This window comes from Pelophylax lessonae (genome assembly GCF_965119305.1).
Source record: "Pelophylax lessonae genome assembly, chromosome: 6".
Taxonomy (NCBI): Eukaryota; Metazoa; Chordata; class Amphibia; order Anura; family Ranidae; genus Pelophylax; species Pelophylax lessonae.
The window spans coordinates 205,832,905-205,851,231 of record NC_138773.1 but is presented as its reverse complement, the minus strand read 5'-3'; positions in this window follow the sequence as shown (position 1 = coordinate 205,851,231).

Sequence of the window (18,327 nt, the reverse complement as noted above, 5' to 3'; positions counted from 1 at the left end):
ACCATTTGTGTCCGGATAGAATTGAGGGACAGGTCGGAGTGTTTAGGCAGGGCGAGTTGTAGGCATTTTAGGGATAGAGTCTGCTGAATTATAGGGTCAGTGTCTTCTACAAACTACAATCGATATTGCTGTGTGGGGGGTGGGGTCTGCACTCAATCCTGATCTACGATCTCTTCTCAATCCTGTTAGGGACAGAGTCTGCTGAATTTTAGGGAAACTGTGTTCTACAAACTACAATCGATATTGCTGTGTGGTGTGGGATTGGAGATAGGCAGGTGTCAGTGATCCACATCCATTTTTCTGTGTGTGAGCTGCAGTGAACACAATCTTTTTGGGCTGCAGTGAACACAATCTTTTTGGGCTGCAGTGAACACAATCTTTTTGGGCTGCAGTGAACACAATCTTTTTGGGCTGCAGTGAACACAATCTTTTTGGGGTGCAGTGAACAAAATCTTTTTGGGGTGCAGTGAACACAATCCTTTTTGGTGTGCAGTGAACACAATCTTTGTGGGGTGCAGTGAACAAAATCCTTTGTGGGGTGCAGTGAACACAATCTTTTTGGGGTGCAGTGAACAAAATCCTTTTTGGGATGCAGTGAACAACATCCTTTTTGGGGTGCAGTGAACACAATCTTTTTGGGGTGCAGTGAACAAAATCCTTTGTGGGGTGCAGTGAACACAATCTTTTTGGGGTGCAGTGAACACAATCTTTTTGGGGTGGAGTGAACAACATCCTTTTTGGGGTGCAGTGAACAAAATCCTTTTTGGGGTGCAGTGAACAAAATCATTTTTGGGGTGCAGTGAACACAATCTTTGTGGGGTGCAGTGAACACAATCTTTTTGGGGTGGAGTGAACAACATCCTTTTTGGGGTGCAGTGAACAACATCCTTTTTGGGGTGCAGTGAACACAATCTTTTTGGGGTGCAGTGAACACAATCTTTGTGGGGTACAGTGAACAGAATCTTTGTGGGGTGCAGTGAACACAATCTTTGGGGGGTACAGTGAACACAATCTTTGTGAGGTGCAGTGAACACAATCTTTGTGGGGTGCAGTGAACACAATCATTGTGGGGTGCAGTGAACTCAATCTTTGTGGGGTACAGTGAACACAATCTCATACTTCTGAAGGTTTGAGGGTGCTGCCTGTTCCATACTCCCCCTACTCCTCATCTAGCCTTTTAGGGGTACAAACAATAGTAATTGGGGCCTAGTGTGGTTGTGTACGTGTGATATACATACACTTTTTTGGGATCATATTTTCTATTCCGCTATTTAATCAAAAACCTTTGGGGATCAGTTAAATTGGGGGATAGTCTGTGTTGGTACGTGTGAGAGAGATCCACCTTTCCAAGTTGTTGGGGTTCATCTCATACTTCTGAAGGTTTGAGGGTGCTGCCTGTTCCATACTCCCCCTACTCCTAGCCTTTTAGGGGTACAAACAATAGTAATTGGGGCCTAGTGTGGTTGTGTACGTGTGATATACATACACTTTTTTGGGATCATATTTTCTATTCCGCTATTTAATCAAAAACCTTTGGGGATCAGTTAAATTGGGGGATAGTCTGTGTTGGTACGTGTGAGAGAGATCCACCTTTCCAAGTTGTTGGGGTTCATCTCATACTTCTGAAGGTTTGAGGGTGCTGCCTGTTCCATACTCCCCCTACTCCTAGCCTTTTAGGGGTACAAACAATAGTAATTGGGGCCTAGTGTGGTTGTGTACGTGTGATATACATACACTTTTTTGGGATCATATTTTCTATTCCGCTATTTAATCAAAAACCTTTGGGGATCAGTTAAATTGGGGGATAGTCTGTGTTGGTACGTGTGAGAGAGATCCACCTTTCCAAGTTGTTGGGGTTCATCTCATACTTCTGAAGGTTTGAGGGTGCTGCCTGTTCCATACTCCCCCTACTCCTAGCCTTTTAGGGGTACAAACAATAGTAATTGGGGCCTAGTGTGGTTGTGTACGTGTGATATACATACACTTTTTTGGGATCATATTTTCTATTCCGCTATTTAATCAAAAACCTTTGGGGATCAGTTAAATTGGGGGATAGTCTGTGTTGGTACGTGTGAGAGAGATCCACCTTTCCAAGTTGTTGGGGTTCATCTCATACTTCTGAAGGTTTGAGGGTGCTGCCTGTTCCATACTCCCCCTACTCCTAGCCTTTTAGGGGTACAAACAATAGTAATTGGGGCCTAGTGTGGTTGTGTACGTGTGATATACATACACTTTTTTGGGATCATATTTTCTATTCCGCTATTTAATCAAAAACCTTTGGGGATCAGTTAAATTGGGGGATAGTCTGTGTTGGTACGTGTGAGAGAGATCCACCTTTCCAAGTTGTTGGGGTTCATCTCATACTTCTGAAGGTTTGAGGGTGCTGCCTGTTCCATACTCCCCCTACTCCTAGCCTTTTAGGGGTACAAACAATAGTAATTGGGGCCTAGTGTGGTTGTGTACGTGTGATATACATACACTTTTTTGGGATCATATTTTCTATTCCGCTATTTAATCAAAAACCTTTGGGGATCAGTTAAATTGGGGGATAGTCTGTGTTGGTACGTGTGAGAGAGATCCACCTTTCCAAGTTGTTGGGGTTCATCTCATACTTCTGAAGGTTTGAGGGTGGTGCCTGTTCCATACTCCCCCTACTCCTAGCCTTTTAGGGGTACAAACAATAGTAATTGGGGCCTAGTGTGGTTGTGTACGTGTGATATACATACACTTTTTTTGGATCATATTTTCTATTCCGCTATTCAATAAAAACCTTTGAGGATCAATTGAATTGCGGGATAGTCTGTGTCGGTACGTGTGAGAGAGATCCACCTTTCCAAGTTGTTGGGGTTCATCTCATACTTCTGAAGGTTTGAGGGTGCTGCCTGTTCCATACTCCCCCTACTCCTCATCTAGCCTTTTAGGGGTACAAACAATAGTAATTGGGGCCTAGTGTGGTTGTGTACGTGTGATATACATACACTTTTTTTGGATCATATTTTCTATTCCGCTATTCAATAAAAACCTTTCTAGGGCAAGATCTTAAATTACAGAAATATGAGGAGACCGTCAAATAAGGGCCGTGGCCTGGGTCGTGGTGCTGCTGGTAGAGCTCCTGTTGCAAGGAGAGGACATGGTCGATCTGTGCCAGCTACACGCACAAGTGAAACACCTTCCTCAAGTGTGAGTAGGCGACAGAACCTGCATCAGTATTTGGTAGGGCATCAAACGCCCCTAGAAGTGATGAGGCCAGAACAAGTTGAGGCGATAGTAGATTGGTTTGCTGCTGACAGTGCCTCCAGTTCCTTCACATTGTCTCCCACCCAGTCTACTGCAGAAAGGTCAGAGTTGGCACCTGCAGCCAATGTCCAACCGTCTTTCACCTCACCCCCTTGCAAATCAGGCCAGCAGTCTGAGCCCCAAGCCATACAGCAGTCTCTTATTCTTTTTGAGGACTCTGTCAGCAGGGTTTCCCAGGGCCATCCACCTAGCCCTGCCCCAGAAGTGGAAGAGATTGAGTGCAGTGATGCCCAACCACTTATTTCTCAAGATGAGTACATGCAAGGATCATCGCAGCACGTCTCCGATGATGACGAAACGCAGGTGCCAACTGCTGCGGCGTTCAGCATTGTGGAGACCGACAAGGAGGGCAGGGGTGAAGACTGGGTGGAAGATGATGTGGAGGACGATGAGGTCCTCGACCCCACATGGAATGAACGTCATGCAGGTGACCTGAGTAGTTTGGAGGAAGAGGCGGTGGTCGCACAGAGCCACCAGCACAGCAGAAGAGGGAGCAGGGTGCAGAAGCGGAGCGGCCGTGCCCTAGACACTACGCCCGCTACTGCCCAACGCAGCAAGGGAACGAGCGCACCAAAGTCAGCTCAAAGGAGTTCTCTAGCGTGGAAGTTCTTTAGAAAATGTGCTGATGACAGGACACGAGTGGTTTGCACCCTGTGCAATCAGAGCTTGAAGCGAGGCATGAACCTTCTCAACCTGAGCACAACCTGCATGATCAGGCATCTAAGTGCAAAGCACGAGCTGCAGTGGAGTACACACCTTCAAAACCAAGAAACGTCTCTGGCTCATCCTGCTTCCTCTTCTGCTGCAGTCTCGGCCGCTCCAGCCACATCTGTAGTGATACCGGCACCTGCCACCCCGCAAACAGACGATCTGTCAGCAACACCACCACCTGGGTCACCAACAACCATCTCCACAATGTCCCGTGGAAGCGTTCAGCTTTCCATCTCCCAAACACTTGAGAGGAAGAGGAAGTACCCCCCTACCCACCCGCGATCCCTGGCCCTGAATGCCAGCATTTCAAAATTATTGGCCTTTGAAATGCTGTCATTCCGTCTGGTGGAGACGCACAGTTTTAAAAACCTTATGTCGGTGGCTGTCCCACAGTACGTCGTGCCCAGCCGCCACTACTTTTCCAGGCAAGCCATCCCTTCCCTGCACAACCAAGTGGGGGAAAATATCAGGTGTGCACTGCGCAACGCCATCTGTGCCAAGGTCCACCTAACTACGGATACGTGGACCAGTAAGCACGGTCAGGGGCGTTATATCTCCCTAACGGCACACTGGGTAAATGCAGTGGCGGATGGGCCTGAGGCGGATAGCAATTTGGCGCATGTCCTTCCACCACCGAGGATTGCAGGGCGCTTCAGTTTGCCTCCTGTTCGTAACTCCTCCTACTCCGCTTCCTCATCCTCTACCGCCTCCTCATCCGGACAGCGTAACACCTTCACCACCAACTTCAGCACGGCCAGGGGTAAACGACAGCAGGCAGTTTTACAACTTGCCTGTTTGGGGGACAAACCACACACCGCGCAGGAGTTGTGGAGGAGCATGGAACAGCAGACAAATGAGTGGTTGCTGCCAGCGAGCCTCAAGCCCGGCCTGGTGGTGTGTGATAACGGGCGAAATCTCATAGCAGCTCTGGGCCTAGCCGGTTTGACGCACATCCCTTGCCTGGCGCATGTGCTGAATTTGGTGGTGCAGAGGTTCCTTAAAAACTACCCCGATATGTCAGAGCTGCTGCAGAAAGTGCGGGCCGTTTGTGCGCACTTTCGGCGTTCTCACCCTGCTGCTGCTTGGAGTTTCAGCTGCAGCACGCACGCGTGAGTCGCTCTGCGGAACAGCACCACTTTATCACCAATAACTGGGCCTCCATGCGAGACCTGTGTGCCTTGTTGCGCTGTTTTGAGTACTCCACCAACATGGCCAGTGGCAATGACGCCGTTCTCAGCTTAACTATCCCACTTCTATGCCTCCTTGAAAAAACAATTCGGGCGATGATGGAAGAGGATGTGGCACAGGATGAGGAGGAGGAGGAGGATGAAGAGGTAACATTTCCAAGGCTTTCAGGGCAGTCATTCGCAAGGGGCTCCGAGGGTGGGTTCCTGCACACGCAAACGCCAGGGACGCAATTGTCCAGCAGGGGCACAGTTCTGGAGGATGAGGAGGATGAGGAGGAGGAGGAGCTGGAGGAGGAGATGGAACCATGTTCACAGCAGGGTGGCACCCAGGCCAGCTCATGGCCATCACTGGTGCGTGGCTGGGGGGATACAGAGGACACCGACGATACACCTCCCACAGAGGACAGCCTTTCGTCGCCTCTGGGCAGCCTGGCACACATGACCGATTACATGCTGCAGTGTCTCCACAACGACCGCCGAGTTGCCCACATTCTAACTTGTGCTGATTACTGGGTGGCCACGCTGCTGGATCCCCGTTACAAGGACAACGTACCGTCCTTAATTCACTCACTGGAGCGCGATCGCAAGATGCGCGAGTACAAGCGCACGCTGGTAGACGCCATGCTGCTGGCATTCCCATCTGACAGCGGGGCCACAGTGGAAGCACAAGGCAGAGGAGGAGGAGGAGGAGGTCGCCAACGCAACCAGGGCACCGCCAGCACCTCAGAAGGCAGGGTTAGCATGGCCGAAATGTGGAAAAGCTTTGTCAGCACGCCACAACAAACAGCAGCACCAGCAGCTCAGATGGAACGTCTTAGCAGGAGGCAGCATTTTACCAACATGGTGGAGCAGTATGTGTGCACACGCCTACATGTAGTGAATGACGGGTCTGCCCCCTTCAACTTCTGGGTCTCCAAATTGGGCACATGGCCTGAGCTTGCCCTTTACGCCTTGGAGGTGCTGGCGTGCCCTGCAGCCAGTGTATTATCTGAACGGGTATTTAGCACGGCTGGGGGCGTTATAACAGACAAGCGCAGCCGCCTGTCCAGAGACAATGTGGACAAGCTCACGTTCATTAAAATGAACCAGGCATGGATCCCACGGGACTTTTCCGTACCTTATGCAGAATAGCAATGGATACCGACCTTACCCACCCATTGTTCCATTTTTGCTCTTTCTCACTCTTTTGGGGTGTACCCTCATTTAAAATTTTTGAAAAGAAGCAGTGTTGGCTACCTCGTCCTCCTCCTCAGGGCCAGATTAATGTAGGGGCTATTGGAGCTGCAGCTCCAGGCCCCTACCTTTTATATAGGCCCCGGGTTGGCCATATTCACTGTTACCGCTCTTCTGTCACTTGTAAACACAGAAGTCTGGCTTCTATGCTCGCTTCCCCAGGCAGCACCCTCAGAACCTCCCCACACAGCGTGAAGGCCGGACAAGGAGGGACAGTTGGCGATGCATGGATGTGTTTATGGGCTTCAGAGACAGCATCCCATGTTGAATTAGGCATGCATGGCTGCACCCTTCCTCCTCTGGGTGCATGGCAAGGCACGGCCCTTAAGGCCCTTCAAAATCCTCAGCACCAAGCCCATGATGCTGTTAATCCGGCCCTGGTCCTCCTCCACCGCCGCTTCCACCTACACCGCCCATAGGTGTGCGCAGCCTATTGCATTAAGGTGTGCACCCCAAAGTTGAAATACACATGCATGTGTTTGCCAGCAGGGAGAGTAATGTATCGGGGCCATGTACCTGTAGGCAAGGAGAAATAGAGCAGAGCAGGTCCCAGGGAGATCTTTCCCATCTCCTCACTGGCAATGCTATGTGCCCTAGGTGATTAGGGTGTGCCCAGGCACACCCAGCACACCCTGTGCGCACGCCTATGTCACCGCCACATCCACCACCACCTCAACCTCCCTCCTACTCCATATGGGCCTCGTCCTTCAGAGATGAAGAAGAACATTGTTTTATTTTTCTGTTTTTTTTTTGTTGTTTTAAGTTATTTCCCTATCCACATTTGTTTGCAGAGCACTTGCCATGCTCTTAATTACGTTTTGCTGCCATTTGCAGCACTCTAGCCCTTTCCTTTGGTGTTTTAGAGCCATTTTAGTGCCTTAAAGTTCGGGTCCCCATTGACTTCAATGGGGTTCGGTGTCCGGGAAAAGTTCGGTAAAAGTCCGGGACACGGACCCGGACTTTTTTTTAAAGTTCGGCCGAACCCGTCGAACACGGACATCTAGGTGTTCGCTCAACCCTAAACAGGAATACAAAAATAGGCATATGAATATACATGTAAAATACATGATATTATTTTGAAATTTAAAGAAGATACGTGAGATGAAACAAGCCCCACCATGAGCCAGCAAAGAATGTGGAATAGAAAGAGGAAGAATGCCAGCCGAAATAAAAACCTAATAACATGATTTATTGTATTTATTAGTATTTTTCACTTTAGGGGTATAGGTAAATACTCACAGATATATAAGGTTGAGCGGTCCAATGGAAGAGGCCAAAAAATCACAGAACAAAGCCAGTCTATAAAAGTCAAAGATATAGATAAACAAATAAATAAAAATGTAGATGCTGTTGATATTATACAGAGGATAAGGGCTTAATTGGGCTTGTGATTTTATCACACAGCCAAAAGGCTGCTGCAGCCAAACATGTTTTAAAGATCCAACAGGATATAAGATGTCCAATGTAAAAGCAATTAGTAAAGGCATGTATTAAAATCTTCAATTGGGATGCATTTTGAAAATAGGGCTGATACTGTTCACTAATAAAACTAGAAGGGACTGCTCTGAGTCCATACAGGGCTGCCAGAGCCCAATAACATCTACACATCATCCCATCTATTAATGACTCATTTAAATCCTGTACAAAGCCTAATTTGATATCTATTTGTGTGTAATAATCAGCTAAATTGTACTTACATAGGCAAAGACTGTCTGTGTGCATGGCACTGGCTCCTTGACTATGGCAAATGGCTGCTGACTGCTGGACTAATATACCCCCTCCACCTCGCTGACGTGTGATGTCATGGCGAGGTGCAGACATAACATTGGAACCCACACATGCGCATTGGGTCCTGAACCTCCATCTATACCCTCTCACCCGTTGGCAAGCCTGTCGGTGATACTGAGGCTGATGCGGAGGTGATGGTTAGCCAGGTATTGTGTGTGCTGCACCTAAACCTTCAGGAGAGCACTCCCTAAGAAATGAGAGAGTGGTAATGGGACAAGTGGTGTTAACCATTATCCCTAGCTAGACAAACAGGGAAAAGATTTCCCACGCCGGTAATGGAGCTCCCAATCCTAGGTCCTGGCAGTAGGGTTGCCACCTTTTCTTCAAGCCAAACCCGAACACTTTAGCAGTGCCCGTAATTTTTTGGGGTTTTTTTTGTATTATACCAAACAAATGAAAAACAAAATGTAGTAAAAATAGATGTAAAGCCTGTGTAACCTTTTTTACAAAGTGTGCCCCACCAAAATTCATGGTATTTTGTTACCATACATTTTGCCGCAGGTGGATGAGCAGAAAAGCAAAGGGTGTGGTAGTGCCATTAAGTCATAAAGGCACCACTGCACACCTGTAAAAGGGCCGTGTGTGTGTTTGTGCATTGCAGGAATGCACACAATTTTGCACACATTCCTGCAACCCAAAAACATCCAACTAGAACAGGAGTAATAAACTGAAATTCAAGGGGCTCCAATTGGTAAACTTCTCTTGCAGCTGGGGTTCAAATTGCTTTCTGATATAACTTAATGTAAATCACATCCATATTTCAAGTAAAAGAAAATAGAACCAGGTTACATAAGGTGTCCCCATCAGAGTGCCCCCTTACATCTGGTGTCCCAATCAGAGTTCCCCCTACATCTGGTATCCCCATCAGAGTACCCCCTTACATCTGATGTCCCCATCAGAGTACCCCTTTACATATGGTGTCCCCATCAGAGTTCCCCCTTACACCTGGTGTCCCCATCAGAGTACCCCCCTTACACCTGGTGTCCCCACCAGAGTACCCCCCTTACATCTGGTATCCCCAACAGAGTACACCCCTTACATCTGGTTGTCCCGACCAGAGCCCCCCTTAAATAAAGTTTCCCCACCAGAGCCCCCCTTACATCTGGTGCCCACAGCAGAGCCCCCCTTACATCTGGTGCCCATACCAGAGCCCCCTTTACATCTGGTGCCCACACCAGAGCCCCCTTTACATCTGGTGCCCACACCAGAGCTCCCTTAAATCTGGTGTCAACACCAGAGCCCCCTTATATCTGGTGCCCCCACCAGAGCCCCCTCTTACATCAAGTGTCCCCACCAGAGCTCCCTTTTACATCAGATGTGCCCACCAGAGCTCTCTCTTACATCAGGTGTGCCCAATAAAGTTTCCTCTTACATCAGGTGTGCCCACCAGAGCTCCCCTTACATTAGATGTGCCCACCAGTGCCCCCTTTACATAGGTGTGCCCACCAGAGCTCCCTTTACATCAGGTGTGCCCACTAGAGCCCTCTCTTTACTTTAGGGGGGCCCACCAAAGCCCCCCTTACATTAGGTGTCCCCACCAGAGCTCCCTCTTACATCAGGTAACAAAGTTCTATCAATGTCACTCCCCATTCATAGGCAGGTACATGTTTTAGCGCATAGAAAGCAATGACATTTAGGTCAAATCCATGGTTTAGACTGCCATGCCTGGAAATGGGACTTTCCAGTTTATTTTTGGAATGTAGGGAAACATGGTCACTAATTTGTCTGAGGAAGGAACATTTCATTTTCCCCACATAGAATGCGCCACATCTACATTTCAACCAACTACTAATCCAACCGATTGACATATGAGCCTGTATCTCAGACTCCAAAGCTCATTGTTAGGAAGGATGACACTCATACCTTGCAAAATAAAGTGGCAGAAAAGACAGCTGCTGCTAGGAAAAAAGTTCAGTACTGAGGTTCTTGGGGTGCCACATTTGGAATAATGACTTTGAACTGACTGATCTTATAGTGAAGTAGAATGTCTGTAAGTGATTTCGGAATATGCTATGTGCTTGCTAATTCGTTCATCTAAAGTCAAAAGGTACTCATTTTTTTGATAGATAATTCTAACAATTTATAATGTCTGTTATACTTGGTAATAATGTGAGTAATATTAGCTTTTGATGTTTCTCTATGTTTGTATAATATAGTGGATCTATCTTGTCCCTTGACTTTGTTGTATGCCTTTCAAAGACAAGATCTACTGTACCCAATAGATAACATGTGTTTTGTAGTCATTAGCCTTCTTTTGTAAGTCCTTACCTTGGGTACAATTATGTTTAATCCTAAGATATTGGCTATATGGGATGCTTGATGTAAGGTGTGAACTTTTATCATGTAATATGGTATAAAATAATAATAATAATAATAATAATAAAGGGTTTCCTATAGAGTGATGAACCCAAAACACTTTCAGAGTTCAGAAAAATTTCCACATCCAAGGATCAACATTTTATGTAAGTTTGAGATTATAACTATTGTAGTTGTCAACAGTCTGCTCTTTGATCCTGCCCAAATCATAAAAATGTAATCTATATATCGATGCCATAATATTACACAACTCAAATCATCCATTATTTTTTCACTGGAAAAAAGTTCTTGTTCCCACTACCCTAGGTACATGTTTGTGTAGGAGGGAGTGCATGGCAACACCTTTCACCAAGAGGTAGTGGGAACCATTAAGAAAAAAGATATTGTGTGTCAGGGTAAATTTCAAGAATATGCAAAACAAAGTGGTATACTCCCAAGAGTCTTGGCCCCTTTCCCATAGTAAGTCTCAAATTTCTTAAATGCCTCCCCTATGAGAGATAGAATTATACAAGGCTTCAACATCTATAGCTACCAGCTAAGCTCCTTTAGGCACTTGTAACCCTTCAATTATTTTCAACAGATCTATTGAATCTTGCCATACAAGCCATATAAAAAAAGAGCTCTCACATGTGGACATAAATAGTCGTCCACCAGACCACTAGCATTTTCAGTAAGGGACCCTCGTCTGGATATAATTGGATGTCCTGGGGGGCATGAAAGTTTCTTGTGAATCTTGGGCAAAGCATATAGCATTGGAGTGTGATGATATTTGGTGTCCAGGAACTTCAACATTTTCTGGTTAATGAGCCCCTGTTGGAAGGCTCGCATTATCAACTTTTAATATTTGATTATACTTTGCTGTGCAAACCCTGAAGAGACTGTACCAGTCTCTATTCCTGATAACATGGTAATACATAGATTCATATTTTTTGTTTAAAACTACTACTGTATATTGCCCCCATTTTCTGAGGGTTTAATTACAATTAACAAGTTGTGTGATGACCTCACATTCCAATTTGTGGACTCATTGGCTCTGGTGACCTGTATCACAAATGCCCAAATGTTCGACTTGTAGGATAGGGAAGGATTTAGACTTGGGTTTATACAAAAGAGGGGCTGGTGGAATAAAAGGAGTAATGCTAAGAGGATCTTGGATTGCGTTAAAGTCATCCATAGATACATTTTCCAGGACAGAATTGTCGTGTGGCAGAATGGTAGAGCCCTGTTCATTGTCATACATAACTTTATATGTACTGTAAGTTGTCATGCAAATTGATGTAAATCTTTGATACGTTTGAATCAGTCTGCCTTTTCATCAGGGCATAGATAATTAACATGTAATAATAAGAAAAAGTGTAACTTTAACAATCTCAATACCGAACACTTTTAACCTCTTTCTGCCCAGGTCAATTTTAAGATGTCAGCGCTGTCACACTTTAAATGAGAATTACTCAGTCATGCAACTTGGTCCCAAATACATTTTTTATCATTTTTGAGACAACGAGCTTTCTTTTGGTGGTATTTAATTACCACTGGTTTTTTTTGCTATTTAAATGAAAAACAATGTAAAAAAAAAAAAAAAACAAACAAACATGTTTTTCATGTTTCTGTTATAACATTTTACAAATACTGTAAATAAAGTTTTTTCATAAATTTAGTCCAACATGTATTCTGCTAAGTTTGCCTTTTTTATTTAGTCTGTGTCAAAGTTATAGAATCTACAAACAATGTAATATACTGTATATTTGAAACCTGATCTAATTTCTTGAGGCCCTAAAATGCCAGGACAGCACAAATACCCCCCAAATGACTCCTTTTTGGTCAAGTAGTTGCACTTGTTCTTTAGTGATGTGATCCGTGATCGTTCTGCAATAAAAGCTTTGGACTACATTTACTGTGTCTCTGATCACTATTACACAAATCTCGGTGTCCATGATCATCACCATACCAGTCATATTGTCCTTTATCGCTGCCACACCAGTTGCAGTGTCCCTGATCCCCAGCATTTGTAGAAGCTGATCAACCTCTTCCTGTAGCCTTTTGTTCTCCCTTGTTAGCTGCTGGTGGCTACCATCCAGAGCTTCTTTTAGGGATTTGTTTTGCAACCTTAAATGTTCATATTGCTTTGCTATCCAACATGTAGACAAAATTTGTGGAGTCGTTCCCTCACGTTTCCTGTAATTTTTCCCACTAAACTTTAATGTCACATACTCTTCTGTCAGAGGGGCAGAAAGTGTCTCTTATGCCCATATACGATCATCAGTACTTGGAAGACTTTTCACCCTTAACTCCAGCATGTTTGTCCCCTGCCTTGCTGCTCAGCCTTTCTCTTTTGTTACTTAGTGTTCAGGTAGAGTCAAGTGTTGGGGGGGTGTAATGGAGGTGACACTTTTTATACTGTGCTCATTAGTTTTCATTGCTGGAAACTTTTCACTGAAACTTACAAGCACAAGTCTTAATCACAAGGCTCTGATAATAACCATTGGGGATGTTACAATTGCTATTGTTGTGCCCTATTTTTCATCATCCTTTAGAATCTTCAGTTGTTTTGATTGGAGATGTCGTGGTTCATCGGGTTGCTTGCCACTTGCTGATCCACTGCTAATGCCAACACATGAAATACATCAGCCAAGAATATTATTTTATTATACTATCAGGAAACGTATTTGAGCTGAATAGCCCACTGTGATGTCTTACCCAATAAGTAAGGCTTACAAATATGACTTCTTCAGTATTCATACTTAGACACTGCTCATACAGAGTTAAAATGATCAACTGTGTTATTACATAGAAAAGAATATTAATATTATTATTATTATTATTATTATTATTATTATTACTGCTGTATTTGATTATTCTCAAATGATTCTAAATGAAGTAACCATAGTTAAAGTGAGTTCAAATATTATAACACATAAATGTAGTCCACATGTATTTAGGTATTGTAAAACAGCAATTCAAGTGTATTCAAGTCATTAATGTTTATTGGCAGTACTCCTAAATTCCCATTGGTATTCTCTTTTAAATACAAGTTGCATTTCCATGAAAAGGATTTAAATTTTCTTCATTATTTCTAATGTAACGATGCCTACCTAAACTTGGTTGGTGGGTGGGGATAGGACTAGTGTTGAGCGAACACGGACTGTATTATTCGTGTTCGTACCGAATAATTGGATTTTTTTTACCCGAACACGGACACGGACACTTTACTGTATGTTCGGGTAAAAATCCGTGTTCGGTCGTTTTATTTCCGGGTTTTGCATGCTTTGGCGCTCTTTTCATGGCGGGCTTTCAACAGCCAATCAACAATCGTTTAACTGGTGTGCCTTAAGCCATCCCAGCCATGCCTGCAAATGTCTTAGTAGCTGTGATTGGCCGTCTGAAGCATGTGACCAAGTCTTTATAAGTTCGAGGCAGCCGCCGCAGCAGCGTCATTCTGCTGCTTAGCTAAGGGACAGAGCACACATCAATGTGCTGGCTGCTGATTAGGGAAAGATAGGCAGGAAAAAACCATTTGTGTCCGGATAGAATTGAGGGACAGGTCGGAGTGTTTAGGCAGGGCGAGTTGTAGGCATTTTAGGGATAGAGTCTGCTGAATTATAGGGTCAGTGTCTTCTACAAACTACAATCGATATTGCTGTGTGGGGGGTGGGGTGAATCTGCACTCAATCCTGATCTACGATCTCTTCTCAATCCTGTTAGGGACAGAGTCTGCTGAATTTTAGGGAAACTGTGTTCTACAAACTACAATCGATATTGCTGTGTGGTGTGGGATTGGAGATAGGCAGGTGTCAGTGATCCACATCCATTTTTCTGTGTGTGAGCTGCAGTGAACACAATCTTTTTGGGCTGCAGTGAACACAATCTTTTTGGGCTGCAGTGAACACAATCTTTTTGGGCTGCAGTGAACACAATCTTTTTGGGCTGCAGTGAACACAATCTTTTTGGGGTGCAGTGAACAAAATCTTTTTGGGGTGCAGTGAACACAATCCTTTTTGGTGTGCAGTGAACACAATCTTTGTGGGGTGCAGTGAACAAAATCCTTTGTGGGGTGCAGTGAACACAATCTTTTTGGGGTGCAGTGAACAAAATCCTTTTTGGGGTGCAGTGAACAACATCCTTTTTGGGGTGCAGTGAACACAATCTTTTTGGGGTGCAGTGAACAAAATCCTTTGTGGGGTGCAGTGAACACAATCTTTTTGGGGTGCAGTGAACACAATCTTTTTGGGGTGGAGTGAACAACATCCTTTTTGGGGTGCAGTGAACAAAATCCATTTTGGGGTGCAGTGAACAAAATCATTTTTGGGGTGCAGTGAACACAATCTTTTTGGGGTGCAGTGAACACAATCTTTGTGGGGTGCAGTGAACACAATCTTTTTGGGGTGGAGTGAACAACATCCTTTTTGGGGTGCAGTGAACAACATCCTTTTTGGGGTGCAGTGAACACAATCTTTTTGGGGTGCAGTGAACACAATCTTTGTGGGGTACAGTGAACAGAATCTTTGTGGGGTGCAGTGAACACAATCTTTGGGGGGTACAGTGAACACAATCTTTTTGGGGTGCAGTGAACACAATCTTTGTGGGGTGCAGTGAACACAATCTTTTTGGGGTGGAGTGAACAAAATCATTTTTGGGGTGCAGTGAACAACATCCTTTTTGGGGTGCAGTGATCAAAATCCTTTTTGGGGTGCAGTGAACACAATCTTTTTGGGGTGCAGTGAACAAAATCCTTTGTGGGGTGCAGTGAACAGAATCTTTGTGGGGTGCAGTGAACACAATCTTTGGGGGGGTACAGTGAACACAATCTTTTTGGGGTGCAGTGAACACAATCTTTGTGGGGTACAGTGAACAGAATCTTTGTGGGGTGCAGTGAACACAATCTTTGGGGGGTGCAGTGAACACAATCTTTTTGGGGTGCAGTGAACACAATCTTTGGGGGGTACAGTGAACACAATCTTTTTGGGGTGCAGTGAACACAATCTTTGTGGGGTGCAGTGAACACAATCTTTGGGGGGGTACAGTGAACACAATCTTTTTGGGGTGCAGTGAACAACATCCTTTTAGGGTGCAGTGAACACAATCTTTGTGGGGTGCAGTGAACAACATCCTTTTAGGGTGCAGTGAACACAATCTTTGTGGGGTACAGTGAACAGAATCTTTGTGGGGTGCAGTGAACACAATCTTTGGGGGGTACAGTGAACACAATCTTTGTGAGGTGCAGTGAACACAATCTTTGTGGGGTGCAGTGAACACAATCATTGTGGGGTGCAGTGAACTCAATCTTTGTGGGGTACAGTGAACACAATCTCATACTTCTGAAGATTTGAGGGTGCTGCCTGTTCCATACTCCCCCTACTCCTCATCTAGCCTTTTAGGGGTACAAACAATAGTAATTGGGGCCTAGTGTGGTTGTGTACGTGTGATATACATACACTTTTTTTGGATCATATTTTCTATTCCGCTATTTAATCAAAAACCTTTGGGGATCAGTTAAATTGGGGGATAGTCTGTGTTGGTACGTGTGAGAGAGATCCACCTTTCCAAGTTGTTGGGGTTCATCTCATACTTCTGAAGGTTTGAGGGTGCTGCCTGTTCCATACTCCCCCTACTCCTAGCCTTTTAGGGGTACAAACAATAGTAATTGGGGCCTAGTGTGGTTGTGTACGTGTGATATACATACACTTTTTTTGGATCATATTTTCTATTCCGCTATTTAATCAAAAACCTTTGGGGATCAGTTAAATTGGGGGATAGTCTGTGTTGGTACGTGTGAGAGAGATCCACCTTTCCAAGTTGTTGGGGTTCATCTCATACTTCTGAAGGTTTGAGGGTGCTGCCTGTTCCATACCCCCCCTACTCCTCATCTAGCCTTTTAGGGGTACAAACAATAGTAATTGGGGCCTAGTGTGGTTGTGTACGTGTGATATACATACACTTTTTTTGGATCATATTTTCTATTCCGCTATTTAATCAAAAACCTTTGGGGATCAGTTAAATTGGGGGATAGTCTGTGTTGGTACGTGTGAGAGAGATCCACCTTTCCAAGTTGTTGGGGTTCATCTCATACTTCTGAAGGTTTGAGGGTGCTGCCTGTTCCATACTCCCCCTACTCCTCATCTAGCCTTTTAGGGGTACAAACAATAGTAATTGGGGCCCAGTGTGGTTGTGTACGTGTGATATACATACACTTTTTTTGGATCATATTTTCTATTCCGCTATTTAATCAAAAACCTTTGGGGATCAGTTAAATTGGGGGATAGTCTGTGTTGGTACGTGTGAGAGAGATCCACCTTTCCAAGTTGTTGGGGTTCATCTCATACTTCTGAAGGTTTGAGGGTGCTGCCTGTTCCATACTCCCCCTACTCCTCATCTAGCCTTTTAGGGGTACAAACAATAGTAATTGGGGCCTAGTGTGGTTGTGTACGTGTGATATACATACACTTTTTTTGGATCATATTTTCTATTCCGCTATTTAATCAAAAACCTTTGGGGATCAGTTAAATTGGGGGATAGTCTGTGTTGGTACGTGTGAGAGAGATCCACCTTTCCAAGTTGTTGGGGTTCATCTCATACTTCTGAAGGTTTGAGGGTGCTGCCTGTTCCATACCCCCCCCTACTCCTCATCTAGCCTTTTAGGGGTACAAACAATAGTAATTGGGGCCTAGTGTGGTTGTGTACGTGTGATATACATACACTTTTTTTGGATCATATTTTCTATTCCGCTATTTAATCAAAAACCTTTGGGGATCAGTTAAATTGGGGGATAGTCTGTGTTGGTACGTGTGAGAGAGATCCACCTTTCCAAGTTGTTGGGGTTCATCTCATACTTCTGAAGGTTTGAGGGTGCTGCCTGTTCCATACCCCCCCTACTCCTCATCTAGCCTTTTAGGGGTACAAACAATAGTAATTGGGGCCTAGTGTGGTTGTGTACGTGTGATATACATACACTTTTTTTGGATCATATTTTCTATTCCGCTATTTAATCAAAAACCTTTGGGGATCAGTTAAATTGGGGGATAGTCTGTGTTGGTACGTGTGAGAGAGATCCACCTTTCCAAATTGTTGGGGTTCATCTCATACTTCTGAAGGTTTGAGGGTGCTGCCTGTTCCATACCCCCCTAATCCTCATCTAGCCTTTTAGGGGTACAAACAATAGTAATTGGGGCCTAGTGTGGTTGTGTACGTGTGATATACATACACTTTTTTTGGATCATATTTTCTATTCCGCTATTTAATCAAAAACCTTTGGGGATCAGTTAAATTGGGGGATAGTCTGTGTTGGTACGTGTGAGAGAGATCCACCTTTCCAAGTTGTTGGGGTTCATCTCATACTTCTGAAGGTTTGAGGGTGCTGCCTGTTCCATACTCCCCCTACTCCTCATCTAGCCTTTTAGGGGTACAAACAATAGTAATTGGGGCCTAGTGTGGTTGTGTACGTGTGATATACATACACTTTTTTTGGATCATATTTTCTATTCCGCTATTTAATCAAAAACCTTTGGGGATCAGTTAAATTGGGGGATAGTCTGTGTTGGTACGTGTGAGAGAGATCCACCTTTCCAAGTTGTTGGGGTTCATCTCATACTTCTGAAGGTTTGAGGGTGCTGCCTGTTCCATACTCCCCCTACTCCTAGCCTTTTAGGGGTACAAACAATAGTAATTGGGGCCTAGTGTGGTTGTGTACGTGTGATATACATACACTTTTTTTGGATCATATTTTCTATTCCGCTATTTAATCAAAAACCTTTGGGGATCAGTTAAATTGGGGGATAGTCTGTGTTGGTACGTGTGAGAG